General features: G+C 41.3%; 1 pseudogene; it reads right to left on the bottom strand.

The window, feature by feature from the left end:
* Positions 1-407: 407 nt before the first annotated feature.
* On the bottom strand, positions 408-1660 carry LOC122485275 (annotated as a pseudogene).
* Between the last annotated feature and the right edge of the window lie 12354 nt (positions 1661-14014).

The following is a 14014-nucleotide window of genomic DNA, read 5'->3' as shown; positions in this document are numbered from 1 at the left end:
CCTTGAAGCTCTTCTGTCAATCCAGTGAAATGTGAAACATTTGGTACCATGTCTGGCACAAAGTAAATGATCAACAAGTCACAGGTGGGACTATTATTATTACTATTAATGATAAAGAAACTGAGGTTTGGAAGCGCCAAGTAATGTCACATATTGCACAGTTAGCAAGTCAAGATGGAGTTTAAATTCAGGTTCTTCTGATTCCCAAAGCCCGGTATTGTAGTCTGTGGAGCCACTATTTAATATCTCTGTTTCTGGCCCTCCTGGGTATATGTTGGATTGCCCTTCCCCACTCTGACCATGATGACTGCCTTGGTCAAAAGTGACGTTTGTCGCATGAAGGTGAAAGCTTTAGAAACCAAAGGTTCTCGTACCCACTTCTTATGACAGTTGTGCAATTTTTTTTAATTAAAATACTGAGTTTATTTCACATGTATATTTTTGTCTCCCCACCATTTCCATTTGTCTGACCACCACTACTACTATGTCCTATCATAGCATTCCATACATACTTAAAACCAAGCAAAGGGTGAGCTCCATCTTTAAAAACTAAACATATTTTGGACAACACATTCTTGGCAATGGAACCTGGACAACATTTATCAGACACGGTAGGGAAAGTTCTCATTCTGCATTATAAAAAGGACAGCTAGATATCAACTGTTACAGAAATGAAATAAGATGGAAAATTTTAACAAACTGTTTAAACTATTTTCTTAAAGAGACTTCCTCCACTGCCTGAGATCTTGAATAGCCTTTTGGTCAGTCATTCAGAAGCAATTCTTCACATAATTGATGAACTTGGCTTCCACTTTGGGAAGAGAACCACCTTTTTCTATACTTGCTTGCATTTTTGCTTTAGTGTCTTCTACAGAGCTAGGTCCTTTCAGTGTTTTGGGAGTCTTTTCCTGTTTTTTGAAAGATTCTTGACCTTTTGATCTTGGTGTTGATGGTTTTGAGTCTTTTCCATTCTGGTTAGATTTTTGTGCATTTTGGGCTAGAGTATCTCATATAGATTTCTTTACTGGAGACTTTTCTTCAGCTTCCTCATAATCAAAATCATCTTTGTCATCATCTTCATCATCATCGTGGTCATCCTCATCTTCATCAGCAGCACGTTTTACTTTTTCTCTGTGGAATCTTGCTACCACTTCCAGGGGCAGAATGCTTTCCAGATATGCTAAGGAGTTTCACATCCTCTTCCTCTTCATCTCCTGACTGCATCCATCTTCCTCCACACCTACTTAAGTGCTGTCCACTAATGTACACAGGCCCTGAACCGCATTTCAACCGTAAGACCACAGGTGGTGTTATTTCAAAGCCCCTAAGGAAAACCATTGGCTGTACATTTTCAAAGTTGCCAGTGTGACTTTAATTGGACTGCCTTCATAATTCATTGCCTCTGCTTCAACAATGTGCAATTCATCCTTTGCACCAGCCCCTAAACTGACCGTTCTTAAAGATAACTGGTGCTTGTTTTCATCATTAGCCACTTTAAAGTGATAATCTTTGTCAGCCTTTAGTTCACAACCGAAAAGATAGTTCTGGGGCCTCAGGGGGCTCATGTTCATGTCCATCGAATCTTCCACGAGGTGGTGGCATGCACTTAGGTGGGAGATAAGGCGGACAGAGAGAAACGACTACTGTTCCACAGAACAGCCGCGCAGGACGGAATCGCACCAGGGACAGGGCTGTGTAATGTTTTTTGTTTTGTTTTGTTTTATTTTGTTTTTAGTTTTCTTTTATTTTTTGAGAGGCAGAGAAAGACAGAGTGTGTGTGGAGGAGGGGCAGGGAGATTGAGAGAGGGAGACACAGAATCAGAAGCAGGCTCCAGGCTCTGAGCTGTCAGCACAGAGCCCCATGCGGGCCGAACTTACGAACCCATGAGATCATGACCTGAGCCACAGTCCAATGCTCAACCGACTGAGCCATCCAGGTGCCCCCCTTTTTCTTTTTTTCTTTTTTTCTTTTCTTTTCTTTATTTCTTTATTTTTTTTTTTATTAGACGGCTGTGTAATATTAAGATGAAACCTCTGTCAGACTGGATTGCTGCATTATAAAGATGAGCAGAGTACTTCTATCAATGCATTCCAGACATGAAACATGAGGGAGAAATTAACATTTGTAGTGTTAGGCTACTGAGAGTTAGGAGTTGTTTGTTACTCTAGCATAACTTAATTCAAGTGACTGATATACTCAGGGAAAAAATGCTTATGTAATTATTCACATATGCTTTTGAGGATCTGTGATATCGATGCTCTTCTTACCCACCAATCAGGGCTGATAGCTGCTTTCTTGTTATTTCAATCAGTATTTATCTTTTCATTAACAAAGCTCTTAGTGGTAGGTCAGTGATTCTAAATAGGAAGGTACTATCTCCTAAGGAGTGTTTTGAAGATTTATAGAGGTGTTTTGAATTGTTACAATTATTATTTGTGGTGGTGGTAATACATGACATTTATTTTTATTTATTTAAAAATTTTTTTAATGTATATTTATTTCTGAGACAGAGCATGAGTGGGGGGGGGCGGTCAGAGAGAGAGGGAGACACAGAATCAGAAGCAGGGTCCAGGCTCTGAGCTGTCTGCACAGAGCCTGACATGGGGCTCGAACTCACAAACTGTGAAATCATGACCTGAGCCGAAGTTGGTCACTCAACTGACTGAGCTACCCAGGCGCCCCTATAATACATGACATTTAATGGGCAATAGGGATGCTGGACATATTGCACATTTGGGGACAGTCTAATTGCACATTTGGGGACTCTTTTGTCCCAGATTTCTTGTGACTCTAGAATATCCAGGAGGACAGTCATGTTAGTCAGAAACTTATAGTTACTGTTACCTAGTATATAACTCACTTTTATATATAAATACAAAGCATTTGGGGACATAGTTTTTGTACTGCATTTTCCAAGCATGCAATTATCATGTAAAGAGGCCTAAACTTTTTGCTTAGAACTTTACTGAGAGCAATTCGCTTTGGAAAATTCCATCATCCTTAGTAATAGCATTCATGGCAATTTGAGAGTCCAAAACACCACACACACATGCCCCAGTCAGACTGTTGCTCTGGAATTCCTTATCACTCTATTTATATTTACAACTATGAATATTTTTCTCTTATATTAAAATGTCAAAATATAATATCTGTCCCAAATCCATTCTCTTAAATCCAGTCATCTGACGTCTTTGTTGTATCTTCTACTCTAGTTGTGCTCAAACATTTCCACATTGAAACACTCTTACTATAAATGACCTTTCTATTGGTGGTCCATTATATAAAATTTCATGGCATTGATCTACTGAAAAAGTTTGTAGGTGGGTGAATTTATTCATAAGTTGCATTTCCATATAGTAATGGAGTATTGCACAGTATCTGTTAGTAGCAGGCTTTGGGTCTGAGTGAGTTATGAATTATTAGGCTAGGCTCTTGTTTTTCCACAGGCTACTAGACACAGAGGAAATTAAGATGCTACTTTTGGACAGATGCTAATATTCTTCTATTTTCAGACAAGGAAACAAAAGTTCAGAAAAGACATTAAATGTCAGCACTGGGCAACACAATGAGTGCTCCTCACTCAGCCTCCTCCCTATGCTGCTGTCCATGAAGCATGGACATTGTAGTTCTGAGAGTCAAATGAGAAAGCATTAGAAACAGGCACATTGGCAGATTCAAGTAACATGAGCACTGATGTTTGTGCATTTATCATTTCAGGAAGCTTTTCCATCCACTCAACAATGGCAGTCCTTTCCTATCATCACCATCCAGGATGTTTGCTACACTGTTCCTTCTGCTTCCATATCTCTGGCTCTCTATAGTTGACAAGTACTTTGGTAGACATGTGGGGTCTCTTTGCTCTGAACAAGCCATCTACAAAGGGCAAGGTTCTCCCTGCACAGTGCTGCTGGGTGCTGCTGCCTGGAAGGGAGAAGGAGTGTGTCTCAGGCATGGTCAGGGAGTGAGGCCAAGAATGGGGACTCTCTGTCTTTCAAGGCTTGGGCTGACCGATGCATCTATGATGTGTCCACCTCACAGAGTACTTCTATGTGGTGGCCTGGATCAGTCTCTTCTGGAGGCAAGAAAGGCAAGCCCTATCATCCTGGAAACCCCCAAGCTGGAAGTCCACCGTGACAGATAAAACCTCACGTTGAATATGTACAATACATTGGAACCAGGAACTCAGTGGCTCCAATTCAGAGTTGTGTGAATTTAGATCTCAAACTGCTCTCAAATTGTTCCCAGAAATAGTTTTGGTGGAAGAGATAGGGTGAAAAGCTTCCCTGGTATGGGATCCCATGTAAGTGCAGCCAGGGCAGAGAACCTTATTTGGGTGCTGGCTATGGGAAACTCAAGCTGGAGCTTCCAGAGAGAGGCTGTTTGATTCCACAAGGACATCTCTTATGGCTTAGCCTTCTTTCATTGATGGGTGCATGAAATCAACTCACCTGGTTAGCACACAGCAGATATTCACTGTGGACACTGCTTTCCTCACCCTAACTTACCTGGCAGGTTACATGGGTACCCACTCTTCTGTGATGGTGACTCGAGGGGAGTAACTAACCAGCATTGGGGTTGTTGCTGCTCAACTAAGTCTGGGCTCATGCCAGAAATGTGGGGCCAAGAGGGAGGCAGAAAGAATGCATGAACCTGTCACAGAATGAGTATGGAAGCCTAGAAGAGAAGGACAGATATTAACTGGCCCTCTTTGACTCTGGAAAGGAACCTCTTTGATCTTTTTCTCTCATAAAGAGATCAACATCAACAGAAATTAAAACTGTGGACCTAGCTAGTGACCTAGCTTAGGGCTGTGTATGCCCCAATTAAGATGCAGGAAGGATTAGATTAATAGGAGAGGGAACAATTTAAGGTGAGTTCCTGGTTTCTGGCATGGTTGACTGGCTGGATTTTGGTACCATTACCAATAATGGGAGGGAGAATAGGAGTATAAGAAGGTTTGAGAAATAAAGTAGGGGAGGGGTTAAGTTTAGCTGGAATGGTATTGAGTTTCACTTCCCCATCAATATCCCCTGGTGGAGACAGAGATACAGAAATGGCACTCAGGAGAGAGAGGTTTGGGATGGAGACAACCTTGAATCCTCTTCAGTGGGGGGTTCTTTATCTTTGGTTCTTCAGTTATTATTTATTAAAGCTTGCTTTGGAAAACCTCACAGCTTATTAGAAATCTAATCAAAACACCATGTTTGAGAGGGGCTGCCCTAGGAGAAGTCTGATTTTCTGGGCTGGATGTGTATGTTTGCATAATATTAATTTTTTTCTAGGTTATACATGTTAAAATTCAGCTGAGAGCAACCCTATCCCCATCCTCCTTGCCTCTGGCCATGCCTCCCACTGTGGAAGAAGCATTTCAACCAGGGTTCCGTACATAACCTTGTTGCAGGCTTGTTGCCAAGAATTCTCTGGAATTCCTTTCATTTGCTGGGGTCCTGATTTTCACACAGCAACTCCATTATAAATGTACAGGGAAATGCTACTGATGGTTAGCCTGCTTCTCTGCCTGCTCTTAGCCTTCACTGTAAGCAGATCACACCCATATGAAAATGGGAAGAGAAGGAGGAGTTGAGGGGAACCTGATGTGCTTTCTAAGATCTACGGAATGGCCTGATACCTTCACCAAAGGTGGACAATGTGTGTGTCAGGATCACTGTAGTATATTCCGGGGACCCAAGCCAGGTCTGCCCAAAGTGTGCAGGAGTGGGACCTGTGGTAGAGGAAGAGTGCAGCTGTGGTCTGTGGGGTGGTTTGGAGTCAGAAATATTAATGTTGAATCTTAGCTCACCCCTCCATGGGTTCTAGGTATGGGTTCTGGAGGCTCCTCTTCTTTAGAGGGGTTGGCTTCACAACTTTGTGGATCTGAGGAAATCTGTGTATTTTTCATAATGTTTCCAGTAGTACTCTGGACTATGTGTGGAAGAAGGACATGATATTTCGGGTGTTCTATAATGAGATGTAGCCACAGCTGAAGACACCAGCTTCAGTAAAGACAGAGAAGGAATTAATCTGGATTTCCCTTCGTCCAACTTCTAATATCCCACTGGAGCCTTCTACTGGCCAAACCTAGTTGGAAACCAGCGGGAAAAAGATCCTGGGAAATGTGGTTTTTAGGAAAAAGAGCTTGTTTCAGAACAGGAGAAGAGCACAAAATGGATCTATGAAGAAACAGGCTGTAGATGATAGATCTACAGGATGTAGATGTAAAGATATGGTGGTTTGGGGTGATGAATCTCCAAAACGATCTGTTAGAATTAGAACTAGTACCTGGGTAAAGATGACCCCATCCACACAGGGGATGAAGAGGTCTCTTCCTGAGGATAGACCATTGCCCCTTAGGAATGACAATTTGGAAGGTTGAAGCCAGGGGTTTTGGTCAACATAACACCAGAAGGTGTTGAGAGTTTTAGGAGAACTAAAAGGAACTGGACTTCTACATATTGTATGATGATTAGTTTTCATGTCTCTGAATCTTTTGTTAAACTGTCAGGCCCTTAAGATGAGAGCCTATGCAGCCTTATCCTTGGGGCTCTCTAAGTGAGTGCTAAATGAAGAGTAAAATTTTAGAACCTGTCCACGTGCCTCCCCCCAACCCATAGCAGGAATTGGAAGAGGCATGGCTCTCTACAGTCCACAAGACAACTTGATGAACATATGGTGTCTCTGTTAGGATAATTGGGACAATGACCTCATTTTATATAGAGTCTGAAGTCCAGAGAGAATGAGACCAAGCCAAATAGTGAGTCAGAGTCTGAGTGTAGAGAGAAATGCCCTTCTAACATTTTCCTGAGTGCTCATAAATTACTGGAGGGTGATCTAGTCAGGCCTTGAGTCCAGGGTTAACAACATGGTAGAGAATATCCAGGGGTTCCTCATACCAGACCTCAGTGTGGGAGATGGAGGACAGATGAAGGGGGGGAGGTGGACAGGAGGCACCCCTCACTTCCACTCATTAAAGAAATACAGGTATAGAGAGATGAAGAGGCATTTTTAGTCTGGGATCACTGCAGCTAGGACCAGAAGTCAGCCTGGCTGGGGCCTTTGCTGCCCTCCACCCAGTGCTGCCCATATCTCTCTACCATATTCTCCACCCTCATGTCACTGCTAGGTCTTTCCACCTTGGTTGCTGTTCTTTGGAAGAACTCATGTTTGAGAAATTTACATGTGGTGATTAGAGTGAGGGGTGCAGAGGATGGGCAACACCCAGGACCCGTGAATTTCTCCCTACTTGCTCTGCCTAGAGAAATAATAAAACAGTGCTCCACCTCCCTGTCTCACCCCAGGGAGGGATGATCCACATTCTGGGGCTCTCTCCTCTGCCATTGGCCATTGCCTGGCATGGGACTAGGCACAGATAAGCCTCCCTTTCCCTCAGAATTCTGGAAGTTCTCTTCTTCCTAGATTCTTTCTCTTCCCAAGAAGGAAAAAGTAAAGTTGTGTATCATACTTCATACTTCCTAGAGTTCCTCATTGGAGAGAATTCTGTAATGTCTGGGGCCCAACACATGCTATTTAATGCCCATGTCACTAATCTTATGTATCAGATAATTAGCTTCTTTAACATAGGAAACAATCAACACCTCTAAATATCTGCACATAGGTTTACCAAATTATACTTCCCCAACTGTATAAACACCAACTATAAAATTAACAAAACACCTCTAGGGATTGAATTAGAATCAAAGCCTGATGTATCAGCTTCTCATGAAACATTTAATCCCTTTAGTGCACTGAGAAGTCACCCACAGCTTTACACAAAGCTTGACAGCATGGAGACATAAGCACCACTTCTAACTGCTGTAATGAAAGGGATTGACAATTGTTTACTTTGTCTTAGAGCTTGCCTCCCTCAGGTCTCAGGAGCCTCACTATTTTTACTCTTCCCCATGGTGCTATAATGTTACTAGAACTTTTAAAGCAGAAACAGCCTCCTGCTAGTTATGGTCTTGTGGTCCTTTTCTTTAGATAATTTCCACTAGACACATCAGTAAGACTTTAAAATACACACCGTTCTCATAGTTTATTTGTTTACGGCACAATGTTCTTCCCCATTGTGTTCTCTTGGCATTGCCCTTGGTCAGTCCTGTGTATCCAAGGGCCTGATCAATATGGTATAAAGACCTGACCTGTTATCAGAATTAAACACCCTAGAACCTTCCTCAGTATTTTGTTACAGTTAGTGAGGGCCTTGAATTTGATTCCCAAGATGTAGGAATGTCAAAATTAAGAAAAGCTGGACATTACTCAAAATGGTAAAGACAGATTTCAATCAGTAATATTCTATTGCAATAGGGAAAAGAGTCCAGTGTTAACTGAACTCAACTTTGATTTGAACAGAGATATCTGGGCATTTTAAAGAAAGAATGAAGGAATAGTGAGGGGAAATGCAGGGCTTGAACAGAGTCAGGGAAGTGAAAAATTACAAAAATAAGGAAAAGGTCATGGGTCCATGTTAAACCCATCTGGGTTTACTAATTTAGGCTTATGGAAGTTAGGATTCTCCCACAGAGGCTGGGAGACAAGGGCCCTTATTCAAGTGTGGATTGGAATAATCATTTCTTTTGGCAACTTTAAGGTTTCTCAGGCAGGCAATTTTAAGGGGGATAGGTTAATCCTAGGGATTACAGACCTGAACTTTTAGAGATTATGTTGGTATTTTGTTCAAGTATTTATAGGCCGGGATGAGATCTAGCCAAGAAGAGGGCTCAGAGTAACCGGACTAGAGTTTGGTCAGGGAGTGAATTTTTTTTTTAATTTTTTTTTTAACATTTATTTATTTTTGAGACAGAGACAGAGCATGAACAGGGGAGGGGCAGAGAGAGAGGGAGACACAGAATCGGAAGCAGGCTCCAGGCTCTGAGCCATCAGCCCAGAGCCCGACGCGGGGCTCGAACTCACGGACTGCGAGATCGTGACCTGAGCTGAAGTCAGACGCTTAACCGACTGAGCCACCCAGGCGCTCCTCAGGGAGTGAATTTTTATGGGATGGCCCTCTTTGGCCCCCACCCTTTCCCATTGTGTTGAAGGACCTGTCATCCTGGGAAGAAAGTGAGAGCATTTCAGCAGACTTCTTCTCCCCCTGGCAATAGTCCCTTAATTCTCCATCTCTGGCCCTAGTTGGCAGAAGGAAATCTTGCCATCAATGTATCCCCTTTTATGTTCTCACAAGAGCAACTTATTTTTTATTGATGCACATTCTCCATTCCAGAGCAGATTCCTTGTGGGCAAGCACGAAGCTGTAGCAGTTACTAAGGTGTCCTGCTGAGGAGTGAATCAGGAAAGTAGGAGAGTGCTGTGATGTGAGGATGCAGACAGCCTGGTGCCATTATGTCTGATGGGCTTTCTCTGTGCTAGCTGCTTGCTTTGGGAGCTTGCTGATATGGGCTGTAGGCACTCCTTAATTTGGGTGTTGCCTGGCTGGGCAGGCTCTCATGGTTTGAAAGACTTAGTCCAGGTTATAATGTAGTTTAGGTTTCTTAATTGCTGGGTTTGACTTGTTACTGGGTCATGAATCAATATAGTGCATCTTGACTATCTTTGAAAAATAGTAATTATTATTATTATACAAACATGTACACACCCTTTACTGTTGAGCTCAATCTAAGTGTTCTATATGTATTTCCTCATTTAATCTCCACATCTACCCTATGAGTAGGTGCTGTTATTATTCCCAGTTATTAGTCTCTTTCTTTTTTTTTTTTTATGAAATTTATTGACAAATTGGTTTCCATACAACACCCAGTGCTCATCCCAAAAGGTGCCCTCCTCAATACCCATCACCCACCCTCTCCTCCCTCCCACCCCCCATCAAACCTCAGTTTGTTCTCAGTTTTTAAGTCTCTTATGCTTTGGCTCTCTCCCACTCTAACCTCCTTTTTTTTTTTTTTTCCTTCCCCTCCCCCATGGGTTCCTGTTCAGTTTCTCAGGATCCACATAAGAGTGAAACCATATGGTATCTGTCTTTCTCTGTATGGCTTATTTCACTTAGCATCACACTCTCCAGTTCCATCCAGGTTGCTACAAAAGGCCATATTTCATTTTTTTCTCATTGCCACGTAATATTCCATTGTGTATATAAACCACAATTTCTTTATCCATTCATCAGTTGGTGGACATTTAGGCTCTTTCCATAATTTGGCTATTGTTGAGAGTGCTGCTATGAACATTGGGGTACAAGTGGCCCTATGCATCAGTGCTCCTGTATCCCTTGGATAAATTCCTAGCAGTGCTATTGCTGGGTCATAGGGTAGGTCTATTTTTAATTTTCTGAGGAACCTCCATACTGCTTTCCAGAGCGGCTGCACCAATTTGCATTCCCACCAACAGTGCAAGAGGGTTCCCGTTTCTCCACATCCTCTCCAGCATCTATAGTCTCCTGATTTGTTCATTTTGGCCACTCTGACTGGCGTGAGGTGATACCTGAGTGTGGTTTTGATTTGTATTTCCCTGATAAGGAGCGACGCTGAACATCTTTTCATGTGCCTGTTGGCCATCCGGATGTCTTCTTTAGAGAAGTGTCTATTCATGTTTTCTGCCCATTTTTTCACTGGGTTATTTGTTTTTTGGGTGTGGAGTTTGGTGAGCTCTTTATAGATTTTGGATACTAGCCCTTTGTCCGATATGTCATTTGCGAATATCTTTTCCCATTCCGTTGGTTGCCTTTTAGTTTTGTTGGTTGTTTCCTTTGCTGTGCAGAAGCTTTTTATCTTCATAAGGTCCCAGTAATTCACTTTTGCTTTTAATTCCCTTGCCTTTGGGGATGTGTCGAGTAAGAGATTGCTACGGCTGAGGTCAGAGACGTCTTTTCCTGCTTTCTCCTCTAAGGTTTTGATGGTTTCCTGTCTCACATTTAGGTCCTTTATCCATTTTGAGTTTATTTTTGTGAATGGTATGAGAAAGTGGTCTAGTTTCAACCTTCTGCATGTTGCTGTCCAGTTCTCCCAGCACCATTTGTTAAAGAGGCTGTCTTTTTTCCATTGGATGTTCTTTCCTGCTTTGTCAAAGATGAGTTGGCCATACGTTTGTGGGTCTAGTTCCGGGGTTTCTATTCTATTCCATTGGTCTATGTGTCTGTTTTGGTGCCAATACCATGCTGTCTTGATGATGACAGCTTTGTAGTAGAGGCTAAAGTCTGGGATTGTGATACCTCCTGCTTTGGTCTTCTTCTTCAAAATTCCTTTGGCTATTCGGGGCCTTTTGTGGTTCCATATGAATTTTAGGGTTGCTTGTTCTAGTTTCGAGAAGAATGCTGGTGCAATTTTGATTGGGATTGCATTGAATGTGTAGATAGCTTTGGGTAGTATTGACATTTTGACAATATTTATTTTTCCAATCCATGAGCAGGGAATGTCTTTCCATTTCTTTAAATCTTCTTCAATTTCCTTCATAAGCTTTCTATAGTTTTCAGCATACAGATCCTTTACATCTTTGGTTAGATTTATTCCTAGGTATTTTACGCTTCTTGGTGCAATTGTGAATGGGATCAGTTTCTTTATTTGTCTTTCTGTTGCTTCATTGTTAGTGTATAAGAATGCAACTGATTTCTGTACATTGATTTTGTATCCTGCAACTTTGCTGAATTCCTGTATCAGTTCTAGAAGACTTTTGGTAGAGTCTATCGGATTTTCCATGTATAATATCATGTCATCTGCAAAAAGCGAAAGCTTGACTTCATCTTTGCCAATTTTGATGCCTTTGATTTCCTTTTGTTGTCTGATTGCTGATGCTAGAACTTCCAGCAGTATGTTAAACAGCAGCGGTGAGAGTGGGCATCCTTGTTGTGTTCCTGATCTCAGGGAAAAAGCTCTCAGTTTTTCCCCGTTGAGGATGATGTTAGCTGTGGGCTTTTCATAAATGGCTTTTATGATCTTTAAGTATGTTCCTTCTATCCCGACTTTCTCAAGGGTTTTTATTAAGAAAGGGTGCTGGATTTTGTCGAAGGCCTTTTCTGCATCGATTGACAGGATCATATGGTTCTTCTCTTTTTTTTTGTTAATGTGATGTATCACGTTGATTGATTTGCGAATGTTGAACCAGCCCTGCATCCCAGGAATGAATCCCACTTGATCATGGTGAATAATTCTTTTTATATGCCGTTGAATTCGATTTGCTAGTATCTTATTGAGAATTTTTGCATCCATATTCATCAGGGATATTGGCCTGTAGTTCTCTTTTTTTACTGGGTCTCTGTCTGGTTTAGGAATCAAAGTAATACTGGCTTCATAGAATGAGTCTGGAAGTTTTCCTTCCCTTTCTATTTCTTGGAATAGCTTGTGAAGGATAGGTATTATCTCTGCTTTAAACGTCTGGTAGAACTCCCCTGGGAAGCCATCTGGTCCTGGACTCTTATTTGTTGGGAGATTTTTGATAACCGATTCAATTTCTTCACTGGTTATGGGTCTGTTCAAGCTTTCTATTTCCTCCTGATTGAGTTTTGGAAGAGTGTGGGTGTTCAGGAATTTGTCCATTTCTTCCAGGTTGTCCAATTTGTTGGCATATAAGTTTTCATAGTATTCCCTGATAATTGTTTGTATCTCTGAGGGATTGGTTGTAATAATTCCATTTTCATTCATGATTTTATCTATTTGGGTCATCTCCCTTTTCTTTTTGAGAAGCCTGGCTAGAGGTTTGTCAATTTTGTTTATTTTTTCAAAAAACCAACTCTTGGTTTTGTTGATCTGCTCTACAGTTTTTTTAGTTTCTATATTGTTTATTTCTGCTCTGATCTTTATTATTTCTCTTCTTCTGCTGGGCTTAGGCTGCTTTTGCTGTTCTGCTTCTAGTTCCTTTAGGTGTGCTGTTAGATTTTGTATTTGGGATTTTTCTTGTTTCTTGAGATAGGCCTGGATTGCAATGTATTTTCCTCTCAGGACTGCCTTTGCTGCGTCCCAAAGCATTTGGATTGTTGTATTTTCATTTTCGTTTGTTTCCATATATTTTTTAATTTCTTCTCTGTCTGGTTGACCCACTCATTCGTTAGTAGGGTGTTCTTTAACCTCCATGCTTTTGGAGGTTTTCCAGACTTTTTTCTGTGGTTGATTTCAAGCTTCATAGCATTGTGGTCTGAAAGTAAGCATGGTATAATTTCAATTCTTGTAAACTTATGAAGGGTTGTTTTGTGACCCAGTATATGATATATCTTGGAGAATGTTCCATGTGCACTCGAGAAGAAAGTATATTCTGTTGCTTTGGGATGCAGAGTTCTAAATAGATCTGTCAAGTCCATCTGATCCAATGTCTCATTCAGGGCCCTTGTTTCTTTATTGACCGTGTGTCTAGATGATCTATCCATTTCTGTAAGTGGTGTATTAAAGTCCCCTGCAATTACCACATTCTTATCAATAAGGTTGCTTATGTTTATGAGTAATTGTTTTATATATTTGGGGGCTCCGGTATTCGGTGCATAGACATTTATAATTGTTAGCTCTTCCTGATGGATAGACCCTGTAACTATTATATAATGTCCTTCTTCATCTCTTGTTACAGCCTTTAATTTAAAGTCTAGTTTGTCTGATATAAGTATGGCTACTCCAGCTTTCTTTTGGCTTCCAGTCGCATGATAAATAGTTCTCCATCCCCTCACTCTCAATCTAAAGGTGTCCTCAGGTCTAAAATGAGTCTCTTGTAGACAGCAAATCGATGGGTCTTGTTTTTTTATCCATTCTGATACCCTATGTCTTTTGGTTGGCGCATTTAATCCATTTACATTCAGTGTTATTATAGAAAGATACGGGTTTAGAGTCATTGTGATGTCTGTATGTTTTATGCTTATAGTGATGTCTCTGGGACTTTGTCTCACAGGGTCCCCCTTAGGATCTCTTGTAGGGCTGGTTTAGTGGTGACAAATTCCTTCAGTTTTTGTTTGTTTGGGAAGACCTTTATCTCTCCTTCTATTCTAAATGACAGACTTGCTGGATAAAGGATTCTTGGCTGCATATCTTTTCTGTCTAGCACCCTGAAAATCTCGTGCCAATTCTTTCTGGCCTGCCAAGTTTCAAAAGA

This window comes from Prionailurus bengalensis, chromosome A1 (genome assembly GCF_016509475.1).
Source record: "Prionailurus bengalensis isolate Pbe53 chromosome A1, Fcat_Pben_1.1_paternal_pri, whole genome shotgun sequence".
Classification (NCBI taxonomy): Eukaryota; Metazoa; Chordata; class Mammalia; order Carnivora; family Felidae; genus Prionailurus; species Prionailurus bengalensis.
This window is presented reverse-complemented; position numbering and strand designations above follow the sequence as displayed.